Genomic DNA, 21,993 nt, shown 5'->3' with positions numbered 1-21,993 from the left:
CACTTTGAACCTGTGTTTGCTCCCCCCGCTTGCAGTACGTTGTGAAAAGTAACAGGATGCCCTTGGGAAGGCTGCACTGCTGCCTGCTCCCCTGGACTTCTGTTGGTCCTGGGGAGAAAAGAGGCATGGAGTTAAGAGGGATGTTTCACCTCGCCTTTTACAGCTATTTCTGCAGACAGACCTCTCAGCTCTGTTTAAGCTGAAGCTGCAGGTGTGACTCAGCTCTTATGGTTTAAAAGCGATGTGTGTGCTTGTTAGCTAAGGCTGTGATGGCAGTGCAGGTGGGGGAGAGTTGGTTCCCTCATTAGTGCTGCCTTTCTTGGAGGAGAAGATGGGAATTAGATGAGAATCTACAATTGAAGCAGTGATAGCTACATGCTGTCCTTTCGGGTGTGTATTTAACCTACTGTCACCATCCCGCTCTTTCTGACTAAAGGCTGTCATGTCACTTCTTGCGTCCTCCTTGGTGCTTGCCATCTGTGGCCAATTATCTTCCCTGCAACCGCTCCATCTCTTGGCATTTCCTTAAACAAGAAAGTCTGTGGGAAAAGCGTTCATTTTATTGCTGCCTCCTTTAAAAAGGACTATCTGGCACATCTCTAACTGAAGCCAAGTGGTTGTTGAACAGGAGGAAAATGGTTTCATCTTGCTTATGTTACAATATTTGCTACCCTGAGCTCTTTCACTAAAAGCAACACAGGCAGCCAACACAGTGCAGAAATAACACTCACTGCAGCATAGCTCAGCCCTTCTGTACAGATGGAGCTCACTGCATAATATGGGATAAGGCTTTCAGTGTGATATTTTGAAAGCCGTCTCTTCTGGTTTTGTGACTTTGTTCCTTGTGTGCTGGTTTTTTTGTTTTTTTTTTTGTGGGGATTTGTATCTTTGGGAGTATGAGGCTTTTGAATTTTTATGTTATTCATTTATTATTGCAAGCAGGTTAATGACAAGATGCTTATGGGGCTAGGGAAGAGCTTTCCCACTGGGGCTACTGTGTTCTGATGAGTCTCTTTCATTAGGTGTTCTTTAATCTCATCAGACCTAATTAGCAGGTCTGGCTTAGCAAAATTAACTCTTCTGCCAACTGGATTTAGATGCAAGTAATTTTTTTTTTTTAACTCTTAAATAATCCTATTACACTTTCAGCAGTCTGATCTGTGCATTGGACAGGCAGCAGAACAAATCTGAGCAGGCAAGTAGTTCAGCCATTCATGGGCAGGACTCAGAGTCATCTGGGATCAAGGAAGGCACTGAATGTTTGTTGAAATCAAGAATGCTTAGGTAAAGTTGAAAGTTGAAGGGTTTAGGAGCAGGTGCTCTACGCAGTGTTTGCAAGGAGATGAAGCTTCTTTATCTGTATCTTGAATTAAGCATGTGGCATTGACTTTGAAGGGACGATGCAAATAATGAGATGAAATTGGGAGGCTCTAGGACCTAATATTTTACAGTCAGTGTGGTTTGAAGCTTTTTGTTGAGCCTTTTGGAGATGGGCCAAGGATGGACCACGAAATTCCTCAGCGGCAGGCTCAGCTATTTCTTCTGTTGTGATGGAGAAATGGCTCTTCTGTGCAAGGCTTCTGCTGCAGAAGTTCACAAAGCTCCTCTGTTGGAGAAGAGCTAAGAGCATTGCTGTCTAATTAGCTGAACCACTTAATCCCCTTGCTAGACTAGCTGCCAATAAACCTTCAAGCAAGGTACATATTGAACTTCAGCTACGAATAGGTGCCTGAGAAAGTTAAGAAGAGACAGGAAATAAAGTAGATTGCCCTACTGTACAGACACTCAGGGTCCCTTCCTGCGCTTCCACTCCAGACCTTCAGTTAGACTCTCGTGTACCATTTACATTGCAGTAAGTTCTTTTGGAATTACTAATTGAGTTTTTTCTACTGAATTTACACTGCTGTGACTGAAAGGATTTTAATGGGAACTACTGCTGACTCACATCTGCAATAGAGGAAAGATTTTCCACCCTCACCCCACTGTCGTCTTTTTTTTTTTTTTTTAGATCATCACAACAGTTGGTCAAATTTTGGTGAGAAACTACAATGCTACAATAGCTTCTACTTAATTTCCATTGGAGTTACTTTCTGATGCTAATTTCACGCTTGATAAATACGGTCCCTTGTTGCCTAGGCTACAAGTTAAGGTACAAATGTTCATTACTGCTCTACTGGTTAATGAGTTTCCAGTGTTCTGAAAAAATTAAAGCCAGAAGTAAGTGGGGTTTATTCTCTTTTAATCTTAAATCACCAACAACCTAGGTGACCAATCTGCAAAATATTTCCAGTTAAAAGTGATATCCAAATTCAATAATGGCAGCATAACCAGAAAAAACAATAGAAGTCTGGTAGATCACTGTCATGGTAAATGCATAGATCCTTCTTGATCACTCTTTGAGGGTCTGCTGTTTATGAAGGTGACTTTGTTAAGAACAGCTAAATATTTCAAAGTTAAAAATGGAATTATCTGGGAATACACCAATTGTCAACTTCCATAACATTTCTCAGAATTGTCTGGCTTGGCTAAGTGAGCCTGATGGTTTCTGCGCAATTTCAGAGTAAGTTTTTATCTGCTGACAGAGCTTTGCATCCTGTCATTCTCAAGTTTATTGTAAAACAAATTAGAACATAATTGATTGGATGTCTTGAGACAGCATTAATATTTTTTTATACAAATTTGTCAGAGGCCCTCTTGCTAGGGGATAGTTTTCACCAAGTCCTCAGTTTCATTTTTTTTTTGCAGAAGAATTGAAGTCTCATTTGTAAAGATTTGTTCAACTTGCTTTGGTTCACATGTAATTAAGGCAAGAATTCCTTGGTGTTCAGTTGGTTGAGAGGGGACTCTGCTTGTTGACCTTTCCCTTGGTGACTCAGCATGGAGAACTCAACACTTCCCTACCGGGCAGAGACCATTGTTAACTTTTATTCCATTATTATTTTTCATTTAAAAGCTAATTTACTCTTTTGCCTTCAATCCACGTCATACATATTATTCCAGCTGTTAAGTAATATGAAAGTTTGTCTTCGGCAGGCTGCACATGTCATCTTGCCTTGGGAAATCAAAATGGAAGATTACATAACAGCTGACAGTAAATTTGGCTCCAGAATGTCATTAAACTAATGAACATTGAGTTTTCTTTCTCAGCCACAATATTCTTGAGTTCAAAGCTAAAAACTCTTTTTTATGTGAAACCTAGAGTGCATTTAGGTGAACTGCAAAACTCTAGGAGCCTTCTGCTCCTACATCATTAAATAGAATGTATCTGTTGGTTTAAGGATTGGAAATACAGTGGAGACATATGGAAGCCAGTTGTCCTTAAGTGGATTTAGAGTAATTTAACTTTTAAATTTTCTCTCTTACCAAAGTTACTATTACAGTTACCTGAATTTGATGTGGTTTGATATTCACCTGCTGATGCAATCCGATGGCTGATTTGAATGCAGAAAAACATTGTCTTTTTTTTAATTTGTAAAACACTTTAAAAATAGTAATGATAATAATAGATTTTTCAACACTGATTCTGGTTTGTTTTATGGAAGACTAAAGAATTTTAGGATCTAGAGTTTTAGGACCTAAAACGACAAGATAAATGCCAAATACGTAGCACAACCATATGTTTATTGTATGCTATTAAAAACACAAACAGCTTCAGAATGAAGTTTGGTGTCTGATGCGTGCATTTTAACTAAAACCCAAAGCTTTCTCCTAGAATTAATCAGGTCACCTCTTCAACACTGTAGCTCTGTAACAGTTTCTATAAGAAGAAAGGAATCGGTCACTTTCATTTAGATTAGAAGCATATTTTTGTATCAGAAAGCTGTTCAGTCATCACATCTTAGGACTCCTTGTTGCTTTTTTTTTAATTGAAAGAATACATTTAATTGCAGGAAGGGTGCTGTATTTACATTACGGCTACAATTGTGTGCCTGTATTAGTTGTTTGCTGTATTAGATGCTATGTTGAAAACGCTTTAATACCAATTGAAGTCAGAATGCGTGTTTGCACTAAATTCTTACAGAACTATATTCAGGCTTAACGTGTTTGAAAATCCATACTGGGCAGGAGTTTGAGGTTTTTGTTCAGATTTTTTTTGTTCGTTTTAATCCTGTCTTTCGGGAGACCTTTATCCATCAAGCTAATGAGAAATTAGGTTTTGAAATAAGAGAAGGATTTAATAGGATGCACAGCTGTGCTTTGCTGGTCAGGATGATGTTGACTAGGATGCACTTGATTGTTCCCTCTTAACAGAAGAAACTTGTTCAACAAATAAGTCATGCTGTAATTTTTATTTCCTATGAGAAACAACACTAAATGCATTTGAGCATACTTTCCCTTTTCGAATACCTAAGATGAAAATTGTTTCTAGTCCTTAAAATGAAGCAAGCCACATGTATGATGTGAATAATGATGCAAGTATTCCATTAAACTACCAGATTAAGTAGTGTCTAATGTAGACAACTTGTATTTTCATGTCTATGCATTGTAACAACTCTCTTATGAACACAATTAACTTTGTTTGAAGTGGGGTCCTTGTTACTTGGTTTAAACTTGAGGCTTTTCTTGAACAGCAAGGAAGTCTGTTTTGCAAAAAATAATCAGAACCCCAAGGCAGGTGAGATGCTTAAAACTATTACGTATGTACACATGCACTGGCCCAGATATCAAGGGCAGATGATGAAAAGCACCGAGTAGCACGGTCACATTAAGAATAGCTGGATTTGTTAAAAATAAATGGACATTTTAGTAGATTGGCTAGCATAATAAACCCGATCAAAAGTAGAGCCTGTACGTGAGTCACAACTTCTCTAAGAAGCAGCGTATTCCTTTTCCAGTTACAGGGTAATTTTCCTAAGGGCATATCACATCTTTCTTCCTTCTTTCTCAGAGAGCTGTGGCAAACTGTTCAGAGTTCAGATTTCTCATGGCTGTACCTGCTTGCTGATCTATGGGATCTCCAAACTGAATCTTTCAGAAGAATTTGTTCCCATTCCTATTTCTCTGTCAAGAAACTGTTGTTTTGTGCAGGATCAAGGCAAGTGACTCAAGTTCTCTCAAAATCTGTTCAGAATCTGTTTAAAATAAGAGGCAAAATAAGCAGCACATGCTCCTTTTGGATAACTTGGTGCTTGTTATCTTGTGCTAGTGCTGCAAGTAGTACAGACAGAGTGGGTCAGCTTGGGTACTGCAGTCGCAAGTGAAAATATTTGATTCTGTTTACTCAGTCTTTAAACTTGCATCGTATGCATAGCCTACTCTGCTCAATATTCAAAGGCAAAAGGTGTGGACGCTCTTATAAAATGCTTCAATCTGGACATAGTGTTCGAGGTGCTGACCAAGTGTACAAACTGTTTTGTTCAATGTTCAGGGCCCACTGCCTCAGGGAATGCTATTCCAAGTGCACTGAGCTGGGATGGGCAAGCGGTGTTGGGGTGGGGGGGGGGATGGGGGATGAAGAAACAGCTGGGTTCTGGCACTGGAGGCTGGGGCAGGATCTCCAGATACAGGAGAACTTCAGCCAGGCTTCTGAAGGAGCAGCAGTCCTGCATGGCACCCGCTTCACAAGGTTGCCACTTTTTTGTAGGAAAGTCCCTAATTTGCATGTATGTTTTGGTAAGTTTCAGTAAGACATAAGACGTGCCCTTTCTGGGGTGTTTGCTCTGGGCTGTTGTTGTAAGGAGTGTGCTAGGCTGGGTTGGATCTCTTTCTTTTGACTTTGTGTGGCTGTTTGGGAGCTCCTAGAGGAGTATTGAACCAAACCTGTGGCTTGCACCGTGGTATCCCAACAAATTGAGATGGTGAGATGGGCTTTCCACCTTCCCCCTGCAGGGTCCCACTTAAAATCATAGAATCGTTAAGGTTGGAAAAGACCACTAAGATAATTTAGTCCAACCATCAACCCATCACCACCATGCCAACCAAACCATGTCCCTCAGTACTACAAACCAGCAAAACTGAATCACCAGCTGACCACAGGAAAGGCAGCTTGCGTCAGGTTCTTCTTCCCTGTTCTTATGCTGTTGTTTGAATCTTTTTTTTTGTCACTGCTTTAGGCTGTACTGTGAAGGCTGTTGACAGTGCAGAACAACTCTGCATCCAGGACAGAATAAGAAACAAAATAACGGAAGCCTGAAGCGGCAGAGGAAATTCTGAATAGATGAAACCCTGAAGTAGCTGTGCCAGAGGGACAGGGTGTCCCTATACTTATCTTCCTTGGGCAAGCAGTAAAGGGCTTGAATGCCACTCATGAAGATTCAGACTACACATCAGGAAAAAGTGATGATAGAGCAATGGAATAAGTTAATGAGGGAAGTTCTGGACAGCACTGGGAGGTGAGGGCACTCAAAGGATGAGTTGAGTGAGAAAATGGAAATGGTGTGTTTGCCTGGTTAGATAATTACTCTCTGTCATTGCTGACCTTGGGTAGAGGCAGATACTAAAGGGGTATTTTTTTGTTGTTGTTGCTTTATAATAAACTACTACTCCCTTCTATTTACTTGTGATGCATATTTTCCCCCTGTGAGGAATTTCTCTTGAAAGTGATATCTCTCTATTAAGATGTTCAGCAAACCTTGTTTATTTTGTCTCTGAGAATAAACTCAAGGGGTAGGAAGGCTGTTACATCATTTAAAGAGTGAGAGCACAGTTTACCTGAAGATGCTCTGGTTAGATCAGCTTCATTCTTTGCATTGCAGATGTTGTTTCAGTAACCATAATCACAGCACAGTTTGTTTAGGAACACCAAAGAAATAGGACTACTTTAGGAAATCATTTAGGGAAACAAGATTCAGATATGATCTAAAATGACAGAGCCATCTTACCCTGCAGCGTGTATGCTGCCTGCTGCTTTACTCTTCTGTACTGGGCAGCTTGACTCCCTTGTTAGTCTGTGCTATTACCACTGAAAACGTTATTTTAGAAATAATTTTAAGCTGTGATTTAAACAAATGCCAGAAGTAGAGTTGTTTCTTAGGTAAGCAGTGCCCTGTGCTATATCAATTCAGTGCACCTATAGTTATGTGACCGCTCTGCCATATCTGCCAGAATTCCTCCTTACCTTTCCCGCTTACTAAAAAAAAAAAACATTTATTTTCTGAAAATAACATAATACTTACCTTTGTTTTTACTTGCTTCCTTCTCCCTCCTTTTTTACAGACCTCTTAGTATCAGTGTTTAAAAATTCTTCATCCAGCCAGGCCATGAGTTCTTTTCAGTGTCTTCCTGGAGGACTTCATTACTTTCCTTAAAGCACATACAGCATGGATGAAAGACCATCGTTGAGGGTAGTACAACACTAAGAAGATTGAGCTGCGTATTGTTTGACAGAAGATGGGATATATTTATACCAGCAGTTACAAATGGAGCTGAGCTAACTTTACTTGGGATGATATTAAAAGCCCAAAATAAAGGCGAGCCTAGTGCAGAGATTTTTGCATCTGCTTGGGCCTGAAGCTAGTGTATCCAATCTACTTGCATTAGTCTGCCCTGTACTTAGGTGAGTAAGCTGCAGGGTCTCGGAGGTCTGCCCTAGTTTGAATTGTCTCTGTGCGATGGTCTGCTTTCTGCTTTAGATGTGCTTTTTGCCTGTGCCCAGCTGATACCTCCTGCAGCATATTGGTGACTGAAGGGATTGTAGAGATTGATGGTGATGGCAGGAGGTAATGGTGATTTCCCTCTGTCTCTAAGGCTTGCTGCCTCTTTTCCCCCAAGACTCTGTCTCTTTACATTGTTTTTGGGTGAACTTTTAAAGTGAAGGTCACATCCTGACAAATTTTATATTCGGCTGTTGTTTTCAGTCTCAAAAGGACCTTCTGCTTCCTATTTTGAGGTGACTAATAAACTTTCCATGGGTGTTATCAGGTGTATTTGTTTCTTGCTTGGCACCATTCCCTGTTTTTCAGGGTGATGGCTGGTAGCTTTTGAACTAAATACAGCTCTCGCTCATCTCTTCTGCTGTGTATTCTTTTCCCAGGGTACATTATAGCCAGGGTAACCCAAATTACGTCTCCTCTTTTTATCTGGAAATACTATTCTGGTGAAAATTGACACTATTTTATCTGGCTTTTCTGAATAAACAGTAGCCTATTCCTGTCTGTTCTGGATGTCTGCATACAATGCAACTTTTTATGCTATGCTTCTGTGCTTTACTGCTCCCCTTCTCTAGCAGTGTCCCTGAATGGTGTGGGTGATCCCAGGGTACCTTGGCCTCTGAGCAGATTTTGCTTTACCTCTGGATTTTGAAGGTGTTTTTTATAGTAATTCTGCTGTCAGGATGTTATTTCATCCTCTGGCAGCCACTGCAAGCATTAAGTATGTAATCTTCTTCTGATGTCAGAGGAACATGGGCATTGAAAGCAGAACGGAGAGGTCTCAGGTGCATGCAGATGAAAGAGGTTGCTTGGCCTCTGCGCAAGCTAGGTCATGTTTCAGTGGGAAAACTTGCTTTGGACCAGATAAGTTCTGTTATCTCCTGAGCGGTTCCGGAGGCAGCACTGGACCACAGGACCGCTTCTCAGGCAGTTGAGAACTCGCCTGATTCAATATGTGTACTTGTTCTGCCCTTGCTGGGTTTGCTACCTGGCATCTGAGAGCCACGTTTACTGAAGCCAAGAGTCCAAACCTCTTGTGAGACACCGTTGCCATATTTATTACAGCAATGTAGGTTGGTGACCCTAGAATAAGATCTCGTGCTGTAAAGGTACAGCCCACAGGGTAGTGACCTACCTTGGCTTTCTAGAGTACAATCACAGAGGGCTGGGAATAGGATTTGTGTCAGGGAGCAGCAATATTTGACATCGTAACTGTGAGGAGGCTTTTTGGAGCACTAGTTCTCAAAACTGGAAATAGGGAAGGGCCAGGAAGATATTCATATGAGGAGAAGCAGACAAGCAAAGGTGAGGGCATTGAATTCAAATAAAGTAGAAGCTTGTGTAGCTGTCTGAATTGCTGCTGCCTTCTGCCCTCTCTCTGATCTGCTTAGCTCCTCTCTCTGGGCTCCCCAGGCCTCGTGGCTGGGAGAAGAGAAGGTGGACAGCTTGGTGTCCTTCACTGAGTCTCCCTCCCTCTTGCACAGTGGTGCAGGGATGCCCACGTGTGTGATCTTTCTGGGCCACATGTGCAGTGCAAAGGACACATTTCAGTGTCAAGAATATCTGTGCTCTCCTTCCTTTGCGTGCAGGGTCCTGCACATGTATAACCAAGCCAGCCTCTGAACCTGAAACAAGATCCAACCTGGCCTTACTGTGCCTCAAATTTTGCATGCAGTATGTTTTGATGAGAATACCAAGCTTAAAAGATGTTTGGAGCAGATTGGCTTTAGTGACTAGCTTTGTGAAAATATATACAGATTGGACTGGAACCAAACTCCTCATTCTGGTCATTCCATTTGCTGGAGAAGTAGGTTAGAAGTAGGCTGGGATGAATGTGTCTCTTGTCCAGTTCCTCCCCTCCTCAGCAGAGAGGAACTCTGTTTAAGGAGGAGGACATGAGATTGCTGGAGCTTGTTAGCTTTCTCGGGGGGAGGATCTGACCTCACTGATAGCTCATTCTGGAAAAAAAAATTCTAACAAATTCAGTGGCGCAGTGGAAGAAATCTGGTTTGGTTTTTCTGTCCAGAAGTGTGCAGGGGTTGTGACTCTGACTCACTTCTGCCAAATAAACTTAGGATAAGTAATGAACTCTTGAGAACAGAAACCTGCCTGCGGGAGCTGCAGCAGCACTTCTTGAATTTTTTTTGGAAGTACAGCTCTAAATCTCCTATCCTCCCTACAAGAAGTCATCACTTCAGCGATGGGGAGAACACCAGCAATACTACATTGGAAGGTTACTTGCTTTTCTATTCCACTCCCTTTGTGACACTTCACAGTTTGTCATCTGATGCATTGACAGAGACCTAGTGACCAAAAAGTTTTCCCTTGCTCTCGCATTAATCATCTCTCAATAGTGGCTATTTTGTCTTACTTTCCAAATAATTACTTTCTATGTATTGTAGTGGTGGTTGGCTGAGAGAAGAGTCAGGAGTCCGTTTCCATCCTCCTCTCGAAGCTTCCTGGCCTGGAATTTAGTTGCATGGTTTCTGTGCTGCGGTTTCCAAGTCTCAAAATCAGAATCATCCTCACTGTCAAGGGCCTTCTATTTTATCCAGAGCCATTTGTTTTTGTCCTGTAAAAACCAAATCATTTCACTGTGAATGAAATACAGGAGATAAACAGCAGATGATCTGTGTTTTAGACTAGGTTAAAAGGAAAGAAATTTTTAAATGTTACTGAGATGCAGTTTGAAAAGTCTTATTTAAAAATAAATAAAAATCCCATTCCCCGTTGTCTTAATGTGTCTAACCAAACACTGCTGATCAGAGTGGGTATGTGGGGATCAGGAATTGAGTGGTAGGCGGCACGTTGCGCTCTCTGGAGTGGCATGTCCTTGGTGTTGAGATTTTGCATGCAGGGAAAGACAGCCTGGAAGGACAGGCCACAGCTTGTGTATTTTGCTGATGTTTTACCTTCACGATGAGCGCTTGAATATGTGTGTTCAGAAGTGTCACAAGAAGACATGGAGGGCTGTCAGTGTATTGACAAAAGAAGAGCATAGTGTTTAACGCTCGGTCTGGTGACTGTCCCAATGCAATTACCATCATCAACCTCCTTGAAATGCATAATTGATGTGAACAGCACCTTATACTTCAGGGTTAGCAGTTTCCATTTCTCTGTGGTGTCAAGTAGCTGTCCTGTGACAGTCCCTGTAACTGTACAACGTGATAACGTGTCATGTTTTGAATTCCTCCCTCATTAGAGGTGCTTGGGCTTGCTGCGTGCAGGAATGCATGTTCGAGTATGTTCGTGCCCTTCTCTGGATGTGATGGGCTTTGTGATTATGCCCAGGGTTGGAAGAATAGCACAACTGTGTGTTTACTGCCTTGTTAGGGGCACAGGAGTCTGTGCCGCAGGAACAGCTGCTGGTGCAGGCATCTGAACTTCAGCCTTGAGGTCCTCATTCTCAGTAGACCTCGTCCCTAATTATGCACTGACAACCACAATGCGAAAAGGCCATGTAATCCAGTCATTTGTCCTGCGTCTGCACCTTGCAGACTGAAGTTAAGGCACTGGTAGGACAGAAATGTGTCAAGAAAGCAGGAGGCTATCTCTGCAGCTCGGCTGAGGCCCACTTGACAGAGCTTTGGGAAGTTGCTCATACTCCGAGCATCAAGTGGGAGAAGAAAACCTAGAAGCAAAATTTCCATTGACTGTTTCATAGGGCTCATAGTAGCTCTGAAAAGGACGTAGGTAGAAGTTGGATCCGCTAAGTCTTGTTTTCAGGAGCGTTTTACTGCCAAGCCTTGTGAAGACAGACGCTTGTTGTGCCTGAGGCCTAGTGGAGCAGAGCTACCTGCTGACCCAGTCCTGGGTTCTTTCTCTGAGCTTTCTTTTGATAAGTGCAGTGTCAGAGGCATCCTTCACCTTTAGACAAACCCATAACTTAAGAGATAAAGCATGCACACTAATTGCATTTACTGATATGCCTCATCAATAACTGTACTAGAGGCCCTGCCCTCTCAGTCTTCAGGATACAAAATGGTCCCAGACTGCCTCACTGCAGCCTCAGGGGCTCAGACAGAGGCAATGCGCTGCCAGTTCCTGAAATTTCATACTCTGCTGATGTTGTTAGAAAAGGCCCTTGGGTCAGTGGTCACCCAATCGCTACACCAGCCACATAAAATTTGATGGCATTAAGAAACAGTTCTCTTATTAAAAGGTCAACAGCAGACCAAGTGGGTTTCTTGGAAATGTGCTTTCATACCTTTTTGTTAGTAGCTTTCCATTTTAGCTTTCTCAGGACTCTTCAGGTCTAACAAGTAGCATGGTGTTCCAAGAAAATGAAGGAAATTGGGCAATGCTGAATGCTGGTATGTGAAACTCACTGGAGATCTTTTTGATCATGTTAAGGGGGTAGCATTTTTTCAATCAGCTTTGACCATCTTAACTGTTTTTTTTTTTCCCCTGCTAATCCAGTTACAAAAATAAAAGTAGCTATTTGGAGGGATCCTGCATGTTTCTTTTGCTGCGGGTAGTGTGAGGTGCTTCGATATTTTGAAAATAAATGTATAATTGAAGAAAATTCCGTTTACTGTGAAAATGGTAAGAGAGGGGACAGAGCAGGTCACTGCCTGCAGGAAATGTGTGCTTGGATGGCATCCCAAAAAGATGCTAAGCCTTCTCCCATTCAGGATAAATAACTGGAAGGGATTTTGATAAGGGGTAGAGGAAAAGCCTGAAGCTGTTCTTGGTGGCTGTTCTGGCTCATCACTTTTTGCTTTTTTGCTGACCATGTAACTTCCATTTATTTCTCAGCTCACAAACAAGCTTTTATATTTATGAAATATTTTTACATAGATGCTTTCTTACTGCTGCTCCAAGCTTTGGTATTTGTTTTATCCACCTATTGCCATGCTGTTACACAGTTATTTTGGACAGCTTGCTTCTTTAGATGGTACTTCATCACCTCCTTCTTCAGAGACTGCTACAAGTTCTTCTGCACGCTCATATTGTTTTTCTGTTTTTTACCCTCATCCTTCAAGGAATCTTTATACATGTGGGCCGAAAAAAAATTGGCACAAGAACAAATTTACATGACCCGTTCCTGACAGCCTTTCTTACTTTCTTGTATGGACAGCTTCCCTCTCACAGTAACCGGCTCTTTTTCTGGTTAGTTTTCGTAGGTCTGAAGCAAAAATTCACTGTTGTTCTGTGCAGTGTCATAGTGGAATGGGGCTGCTTGCTCGTACGCAGCCCAGCTCTGCTGTGAAGCTGTGACACATGCTCTAAAAACAGGAATCTATGGTGTGCATTTAACGGTGTTAGAGAACACTTTCCTTTGCCCAATATCTTATACCTCTTCTGACTGTTGCATCTTTTAGGAGGATGGAGCCCTTTTGCTCTGAAGGGCTAATGTATTTGAGCTGTGAATAGTAAATTCTGGGGATTAGTGGATGGGTTTAATCCCACTACTCAACCCAATCACCTCTAATCTTATTACAGTGCTCAGCTGATTAAAAGGAATGGTGATTCCGGTCGGGATACAGCTTTCCTTAACCTGTCAGCAGGTCCTCTTGGAGGCCATAGCTGCCCTATACTCCTGCGAGGCACTGAGTGATTCACTCCTTCTGCTCCTTTACCTTGCATGGTTGAATCTTTCAAGGTCTTTGTAAGTGCATAGCCAATAGTAATAGTATTTGATTGGCACAGTGCTTAGATTTAATCTTCTTTCTTTCCTTTAATAATATCCCTGTTAATTGGGATATGTGCCCGTGTTGTGTCTTGTACGTTTAAAATCTTTGAAAAGGGAGAGGGGAAGTGAATGTTTGTCATGGAGGAGAAGCTTTCTGGCTTCACTGAAATCAATACATCTAGAAGATTAGCATACTTAAATAGTGAAAGGAACACTGGTTGTGCTCCTCTTCCATTGCTTACTCTTTTCTTCGATTGCTGATGACTCTCAGACATAATTTATCTGATTGGTCTCCATGTCAGTCCCTGAGAGAGAGTCCCAGTGCTATATATTGTGGTGGAAATGACAACTTAATACTAGGTGTGACAGTGTTCATCAGCCAAGTACAAGTATTACCTGGACAGCCTGTAAGCTTGCAATCTTCTGCATGGACTGAAGATATACCAAAGCTTTTTTTGTTTTCCAGCATTTCTCACACAAGATCCTGAATGATGTTCAGTAGGTTCTGTGCTAAGATAAATTGGTACTGGTGCATTGAATAGGAAGAAAAACATCAGCCTGGAGTAGAGGAGAATTGCCCAGGATAGTGAACAAGTTGTAAAGCAGGAACAGGGCTAAGACTGCCAGATTCCTGCCCTTTGTTCTAATTGCTGGACTGTCTCCTTTTCATTTTATACAATATTTGCAAGTATGATCCCAGCTTTGAGTCACTTTAATCCTGCAGAGCTCATCTGTTTGGGAATTTTAACTATGACTGATATCCACTCCCTACTTCATTTCCAAAAAAGCTCATGGAATTACACATACTAGTCTTTGTAGCCAGAGCTGTGCTTCCTGTGAGCTGCCTGACTATGGGGAACACTGCTCTGCTTGCTCCCCAGCCCTCTGGGAGCAGGGAACACTTCTTCCCTGAGTCACAGCTTCTCTGGGATTATGGAAAAGTTAAGTCTTGAGATAATATCCATCCCTGTTGATGCAGGGAAAAAATTATATTTTTTAACAAAACAAAACTGAAAATCTCCCGAGTCAGTGTCATACGTCAGTATGAGGTATTGTTCCATTTCCATCATATTCAGGGAATGCTCTGCCACCTTTTGGCCCACCAAGACTCTTCATTTCTGTCTTAGGAACAGGTACTAAACACTCTTTTGAGACAGTGAAGACTAAAATGGAACCTTTTCCCGTTTCAACTTGAGAACAGCCTTCTTGGAGATGTTAGACAAATGTTTGCCCAGTTCCCTGGAATTTCTACTGAAGAGTGACTAAAGGTATTGAATGCTGTCTTCTCATCTCTATCTCAAACTGTGATATTTTCAGCAGTGCTGTTAATCATTACCACCTTTTTCTCATCACATTTATGCATTAGCTCTGTTCTCTTTTGGAAGTGGGCTGTAAGTCAGTCAGTGGGCACTCATGCTTAATATCCCCTCTGAAGCAGAGCTTAATGAAGCATGTTTTTGTTTTGTTTTCTCAACTTCATCTCAGTCCAGCTGGACACAGAATTGCATCAGTCACTGTCTACCCAGCTGTTGTATCCATTTCTTTGTATATGTACACATAACACCTGATCTTGTATGTACACTGAATATGTCTACACCAAAAGTTATAAGTTTTTTAGGATGTTAATGAATTCAGTGCAGGTGTTACTGTTTTCTGCCACCTTGCATAGCCTAAACCACCACGGCCTTGAGGAACAGCATGGAGCAAGTATTCTTCTTCTGGCTGATAAAGAAAAATCAGTCTTTCAGTTAGTTTCCTTGCTCTGTGCAGTGACAGCGTTATGGAGAAGCTTCTGGTGTTTCTACAGCTGAAATCACGATAGGCAGGTACGAAAGTGACCCTTCCTGTGCATTGTGCTTGAACTTGGATTTCTCAGTTCCAATGAGATACCCATACGAGACAAGGTTTTTATTTTTTGTTGTTGCAAGTCTTAGAGGAGCATCCTGGCCAACTTTACTATTTCCTTTGTACATTAGAAGCTTGCATTAATGAAAAGGTTTGGTGCCTGACCTGAACTTTTTTGCCGACTGCTAATTGCTTAGCACCTTGGAGTGGTGATGGCAGTGAGCTGTGGCCCACAGATGTTTCACCATTGTTTCTTTCAGGGGCTGACGTAAAATTAACCAAGGAAATGAGAATGAGGACAAAATACTTGGGAGAGAAGGGGGAGTTATGCAAAAACCTGGCAGATTTTCTTGAATAGAGGGATCAAACTAAGGAGCTTTACCAACACGCAGCAGTGTCAGGGTTGCTGACCCTTGCCAAGATATATGCCAAGTCTGTGGCTGGCTGGCTGCCTGTCGTATTGTTCTGACAGACTTTTCTATAGAAAGCACTTTTTCATTAAAGAATATTTGTGCTGCATTCAGAGCAGGCTGCATAAATATCAATTATTACCAAAAAAAAGAAACTTAAATCTTTCATACTGTTCTTAAGTAGGATTTGTGCTCACGATCCAACACATTCTTGTGGAGTTAACTGTCTTCATGAGACCTACACTAATTACATACTCTATGCCTCCTGTTGAAGATTTAAGTCACCCACTTTGTAGCTTTGTAGGTCAGTGGCTCTGTGGTGTGAATGAGAATGTATTTGAAGTAAAGTAACTTTCAATGATCATAACATAGGTATGGATATAGAGAGAAATACAGAGAGAGCCTCTATCTCAGTTTCTGAATCTTAATGACCAAGTGAAATAAATTGAGAGTTAAAAAAGCATGGTAAAAAAGTAAGATAAGTGTTTCCATGAATAAAAGAGCAGGAGTGAGATGATGATATCAGCCATTTCCGAGAGCTGATTATCATATGCTTCAGACAAGCTCACTTCCTTCGCTGCAGACAATACCTCCTCCAGTTGAACAGTTTTGAAATGTAAATCATGTTCAGATGAACATAATCACTTAAAAACTGTATCCATTATAGTTAAAATGTGGATTGTTAAAATAACCTTAAATGCTGTCACTTTTGCTTGTAAATTTGGGTTCACTTTCTCTCTAAATAGTTCAACACCAATTGTACGTATATTTAAAAAAAAAATCTTTCATAACACAAGGGGAAATCAAACAGCCCCGTAGCGTTGAAGTATGGTTATCTTGTTCCTTGAACAGATGTGGATGGTGTTATCACTGAAGCAGCATGCTCAAATGGCAGTGTGGGGACAGGAACCAACCCAGGAGATAGGGACAGGAGGAGGAGCCGCTTCACCTGGCTGTTCTTGCTGCCAAATGTGAAGCCACAGCCAGAGGGGCTGCCAGGAGCTTTAAAGGTGAAGAGTTTTCTATGCCGCCCAACCTGGAAGCAAATATTATACATCTGTAGCAGAGCAACTCGCTTTGTATGGAAAAGTTCTATCTGTGTTTCTTTAGCTGAAGGAACATGGTGTTTCAATTCCCGGAGCTCTTTACAGGAATTTTAATTCTAAGTTCCAAGTCTTTATTTCCCCCATCTGAACTCCAGTCTGTTTACAGTGGCTGATGCCTTGTTAACTGTCCAAGCCAGAAACCCATGCTCTATAGTCTCTGAAAGCAGTTCTGAATTCCCAGCTTTCAACCAGTATGAAGTATTAATCTCAAATTGTCACAATTCACAGGTGTCTTCTGAACTCCAGTTCTGCTTGAACTGAAGAGCAGGAGGAGAACAAGATGCTTTGTGGGATGTCTTTATTGTAAGGTCTGATGTCTCTTTGTCATGGCCTGAAATGCTTTAAGTGATCCTGAAAAGCATCCTCCAACTTCTCTAAGTGTTTGTCCTAGCTCTCTGAGGAGCCCTCTCTAGACAGCCCCTTCTGTTAACTTCTTCCCCTTTGCTGTTCCAAGAACTTCTGTGGGAGGGTGGATGGAAACGGCTGTTTCATACTGCTGTGCCTGCTTTCTGCGTGCTTTGGTTTTTAGCTAGCTAGAGAGGAATGCTGGAGAGTGACTGTAGAGCATGTAATTGTAATGTGTGGGACTTTGAGGAATATTTCTGCTCTATTAGTGCATATTTACATCTTTCCTAGGAGAGCTTTCAGCTTTCTGAACTGCAGACGCCCACATTTGACACTTGGCTTTTTGCTTTGCGATCGTCTGTGCTGATGCTCTTAGGTATTCCTTTCACATCATGTACCTTCTTTGGGGTATTGGCTTTTAAGATTAGGATGCTTGGTTTTACAGAAGTTCATCCTATTTTTCTTCACTAGGTATTGAATAAATGGCACAGCTCAGTAGAGGCCCATAAGGACAGCAGTTTTGCTATCATGCATGTTCTCCCCGCCTTTAAGAAACCTGTAAGCTCTTTTCTTTGCTCTTTATCTGCTGCCTCTCCATTCAAAACTGTTCAGTCCACACACATGCAAAAAAGGAATTACCCAGAGATAGCACCAGGGGTGCTCTTCTATTCCTCTCTTTCCTGGTGTGACCCAAAGCAAAATGCCTGCAGGCTCAAGCCTTTCTCCTGCTCCTTCTTCTGTGCACTGCCAGACCCATTCTATTCTGCTTTGGAGGGGATTTTGACCAAGTAGGGGTCAGTCAGTGTGTCCCAGCTGAGGAGCAGGGGACTTCCAGTGCCGGAACGCAGCTGCTTTAACCACCATAGTGCAGTCCTTTGTAATGATCTAATTAAACTCAGCGAGAGCAAGTACATGGTGGGATTTTGACATGTAAGACTGATGTAGCAAAACTGACAAATAAGCCCCAATTTCTGTGGTCAGTTGTGTATATATAACTAGTGAAAGGATGTTCTCCTAGCAGGAAAAAAATGATTTTTAGAATCATAACATTGAAACAATGTCAGTGCTTTCTCTCCATTCTGACTTGGAGGAAACTGTTTTTACTCTTTTTGGCATTGTCCTCTTGACTGCTTGTTTTATGGGCCCTGTTGGAAACTCCTTTCCCTCCAGGGATGAAGAGAGGTAAAGCTGTGCTTTTGTAACTCAAGGTTCTGCTACGGATCTGAGGTGCCGAACTACTCAGCAAGCAAAGCCCCCTGTCAGCTGGGAAGGACTGTTACGCTGTTGTCCGGATTCTATTGCTTAATGGAGCTGAAAGGCTACCAAAAGGAGAAAGGAAAAAATCATGAGACTCAAACGTTCTGCAGCAAATGTACTTTGATAAACCTACTGCAGCTGGAATTAGTGTACTTACCCATAAATCCTTTTAGTGGACAATGTCATTAATTTATTCCTCGTCTGAATAATATTAAGAGTTCTTACAAAGAAATGAAAAGCTCAAGGTTAGTAATGATAAGTTCTTTATTAAGAAGAAACCTCAGTGAAGTAAAATTATCTTTCAGAGCTGCAGTAGAGCCCCCACTGTTAAAATGAAGGTCTTAATGCGCTTTAGCAGAGCAGAAAGCATTCTGTAGAAGTTCTTTTGGATAAGAAGATCAATGCCAAATGCATTATTGGACTTTATGAGCTGCATTTTTAGGGCATTCTGGAAGGGAAATGCGTAGTGCAAGGTTAGTTGAAGTTGTTCCAGAAAGTGCTGCCTTCCTGAAATGAGTTCATTATGTTCCTCAGCCTCCCTTTAGAACACCTAATGCTTTACTTTCTGAGGTATGATGTGTGTGGCATGGTTTCTGCTTATGGGGTGTAGGAGAAGGTGTGCTGAACATTACAACATGATTTATTATTATTGTTAGATGAGTAGGTTTTGAATATCCATACAAGGATATATCCTACAATGGTGCTGTCAGCTTCTGGCACAGGAGGTCAGAGCTGGAGGCTGCCGTGTAGCCAACATGCAGATAACTGCCCTTCCAACCTTAACTGTTCTGTGACTGAGTAATGGTCTGCAGGGCACACGATTGCAACGCCACTGAGGTCCCTGCATCTAGACACTCTGGGGAAATAAATATATTGTTTTCACTCTGCTTCACCTACTTTTGGGGGGTAATAGAGTGTGACCCAACTCTTATGCTTGGACTTCTGAGATCTTGCCCTCCATGGGAACTCCTCTCACAATGACAAGTGACATAGGAAGCCTGCCCTACTAGCTTGTGCTCTGTTGTGCCAATATCATGGTGTGGGCTGTACGGCTGTTTGCATGAGGGGTTAAAAAGATCTCCCCTTCTAATGGTTATTTTGAAGTGTCATCTGTTCACTGGGTCACCCAGCAGCCCTCAGTGCCAGTGCAACACATGCAGGCAGGATCCTGCAGCCAGCGGCTAGGGTGGAAGCCGCATGGAGGGTGTCCCTGCAGCCTCAGTTCCTCTTGCCGAGAAAGCTCATGTGCAGAGCTCTTGCTTCCTTGTTAAATGGCATTGCCTCTATTGACAGCTGTCACTGCGTGATCTTTCAGTGCTGAAGCATAAATCCTGGCAGTCAGAGCTAAAGGATGAGGGCTGTTGGATCAAAGATTGGTGCAAACTCTTACAGCTTTAGAAATGATGCAGCCCTGCGGGAGGCAATCAAAGTGTCAGTGTGTGTTACGCTGCATCTCCAGCACTGGGCCGTGTCACTCTTGAACATCTTGGAAGAGCTGAGTTGGTGTATTGGATGGTGGTGTTTCATATGCATATGTTGTTTGCTGCTTTTTTAATATGAGAACTAAACTCGTAAAATAGATTTAAGTGGGTAGAAGATTGTCCCTGCATGCTATCTTGGAGACAGGGTGGAGATGCTTACCTGCTTATCTTTCATTTACAACACTGAGAAAGACTCTTTCCTCATGCACATACCCCTTGTTTATTCCTGGTAAAATATACTGGGAATGGCAAATCTCAGGAAGAAATAAATAAATAATTAAAAACATAGCTGAAAAGAATTCTGGCAAGTACTTGTAGAATGTACAAGTCAGGGCAAAAGGAGTCAGAGGAAAAACTTGCAAAAGGTGTAAAAGCTAATAAGTATGTAAAGAGCTGGAAAACTGGCAGAGGGTCAGTAGGAGTTGTGAGATGATAATAATATGTATAAAAGGAACATTCAGAGAGAATAACAAGGCTGTGGCAGAAGCGTAAATAAGATCTGGTTTCTCTGAAAAAGACTGAAGATTGCCACACCAGTTTTCTTCCGTGGGGGATACAGGAGCTGACACAGATTGAAGAAGGTCTAGAACAAATGGACAGTAGTGAAGTTCAAGGCCTATATTCACTCCAGAATTTTATATGGATTCATAGCTAAAATATCTTAACTACTGTCATCAGTGGATAGTCTCTCGCCAATCCAGAATCTTAACAGAGGTGCAGAAGATTTTTGTGGTAGTAAGTTACAAGTTTAAGTTACAAGTCAGATTAAATTAATTGAGGAAAGATGGAGAGTAACTGCAGTGATGGGTTCCATCCTACCTCTCATTTCACCGCAGACAGAAACCAAATGAACGTGGACCTAAGCGCGGTGGTATGTTGGAGTCAAGACAGTTAAATTCTAAAGTTGCTAGAAAGGTAGGTATGGCAGAGAATTAGGATTGCAACACAATGCATACTTAGTGAAATCTAGGAAGCAGCCCCAGAACAAGGTAGTGTGAACTGTCTGTGAGTGGATTTATACTGGAGGTAGGAGGACATGCTTTTTTTCACCATTTCAGCAGTTAGGTCTGGACTGGCATGCCAGTCAGTCACAGGAATGAGAACACAGCAAGATGGTGCTCAATGGTGCTTATAAAAGGGATTATAAAACAATTTGTCTGTTATGAATGCCACAAAATAGCTTTTCCAGTCCTGCTACTATGTGAGAAGATAAGTTGTAAGTAAATCAGTCTTTACAGCAGTGTTATTACATTAGAAAACAGGGAGTGGGAAATTAATTCCTTTTACTTAGGAGTGAGCTGCACACCCAGTAAAACCTCCCAGACAAACACAACCTCATTAGAGCTATGCTTGGCTGCTTATTCACTTGTGACAGTTGTGATTAAATGCTTAGGAAGACAAGGCTCATTCAGTATTCCCTGGTGGGCGTTTGGTTCAGGCATTACAGATTTTGAGTGAAAAGAGCTGTTCACCAGCAGTGAATTTAGATGTATTGGAAAAGGAAGAGCTGATCATGAGCGGTCGGTAAGAGCAGAGTGAAGGAAGAGGTAAGGTCCCACTGCTCCGACAGAGGAGGAGCTGGGGAATACTCTTGCTTACCTCCTGCTTACTCCTGCTCTATTACCTGCTCATGGGTTCCTAGGTAGGAGCAACCTTGTGTTTTTAGGTGAGCCTCAGGGTCCTGCCTAGTTGAGTATCCTGCCATCTGTAATTACTCCCCAGAACCCTTCTGAAACAGGTGCAAGAGCCTAGTAAGAGACTCGGCTTTGAATGTACCCGATTTCTTTCTTTATCAGCATGTGCAGAAAGGCACTCTGCTGATCTCGTTCCATTCTCCCTCCTCCTTAATCACTGTCTCTCCAATAACTTACGAAACTTCACCAAATTTGGCAGATGAGAAAAGGCTACAAAATTCGTATGAGTTCAGGGAAGCCTGAGGTGAGGAAGGTGAGGGGGGAAAAGAATCCTGACAGACCAAAAGCTTGGAGTTCCCATGGAGTGAAGGCAACACCATCAACTTCATTATGCATCCGATCAATTTGTTTTGCTCCATGGCCTGAGAGCTCATTTTATCGGCTGTCAGATCAGCGCGTGCATTTCTGAGCCAGCCATAGCATGTGCTGTTCCTTGCTCAGTTCTGAAGGATTTATGAAGGACCTGAGGATATTGATTGGGAGTATAGATTGAGAAGCACTGTAAGGGAGTGGAGGGAGTGAAATAGGAAATACCAGAGGCAAGCAGTGTGGGAAGGGGTTTTATGGAAACAAGCCTGGTTTTCCATACAGTCATGTTTCATTAGGTCTAGTAACTCTGGAATGACTCATT

The 21,993-nt window shown here is 42.0% G+C and overlaps 1 protein-coding gene across 1 annotated transcript in view; it reads left to right on the top strand.

Annotated features, from left to right (window-relative positions):
* Positions 1-21,993, top strand: part of CNNM2 (cyclin and CBS domain divalent metal cation transport mediator 2) — a gene marked incomplete at its 5' end in the record, with an annotated part of 106,620 nt that overhangs the window by 34,301 nt on the left and 50,326 nt on the right. The window lies entirely within an intron of this gene.

Source organism: Numida meleagris, chromosome 5, assembly GCF_002078875.1.
Source record: "Numida meleagris isolate 19003 breed g44 Domestic line chromosome 5, NumMel1.0, whole genome shotgun sequence".
Classification (NCBI taxonomy): Eukaryota; Metazoa; Chordata; class Aves; order Galliformes; family Numididae; genus Numida; species Numida meleagris.
This window is presented reverse-complemented; position numbering and strand designations above follow the sequence as displayed.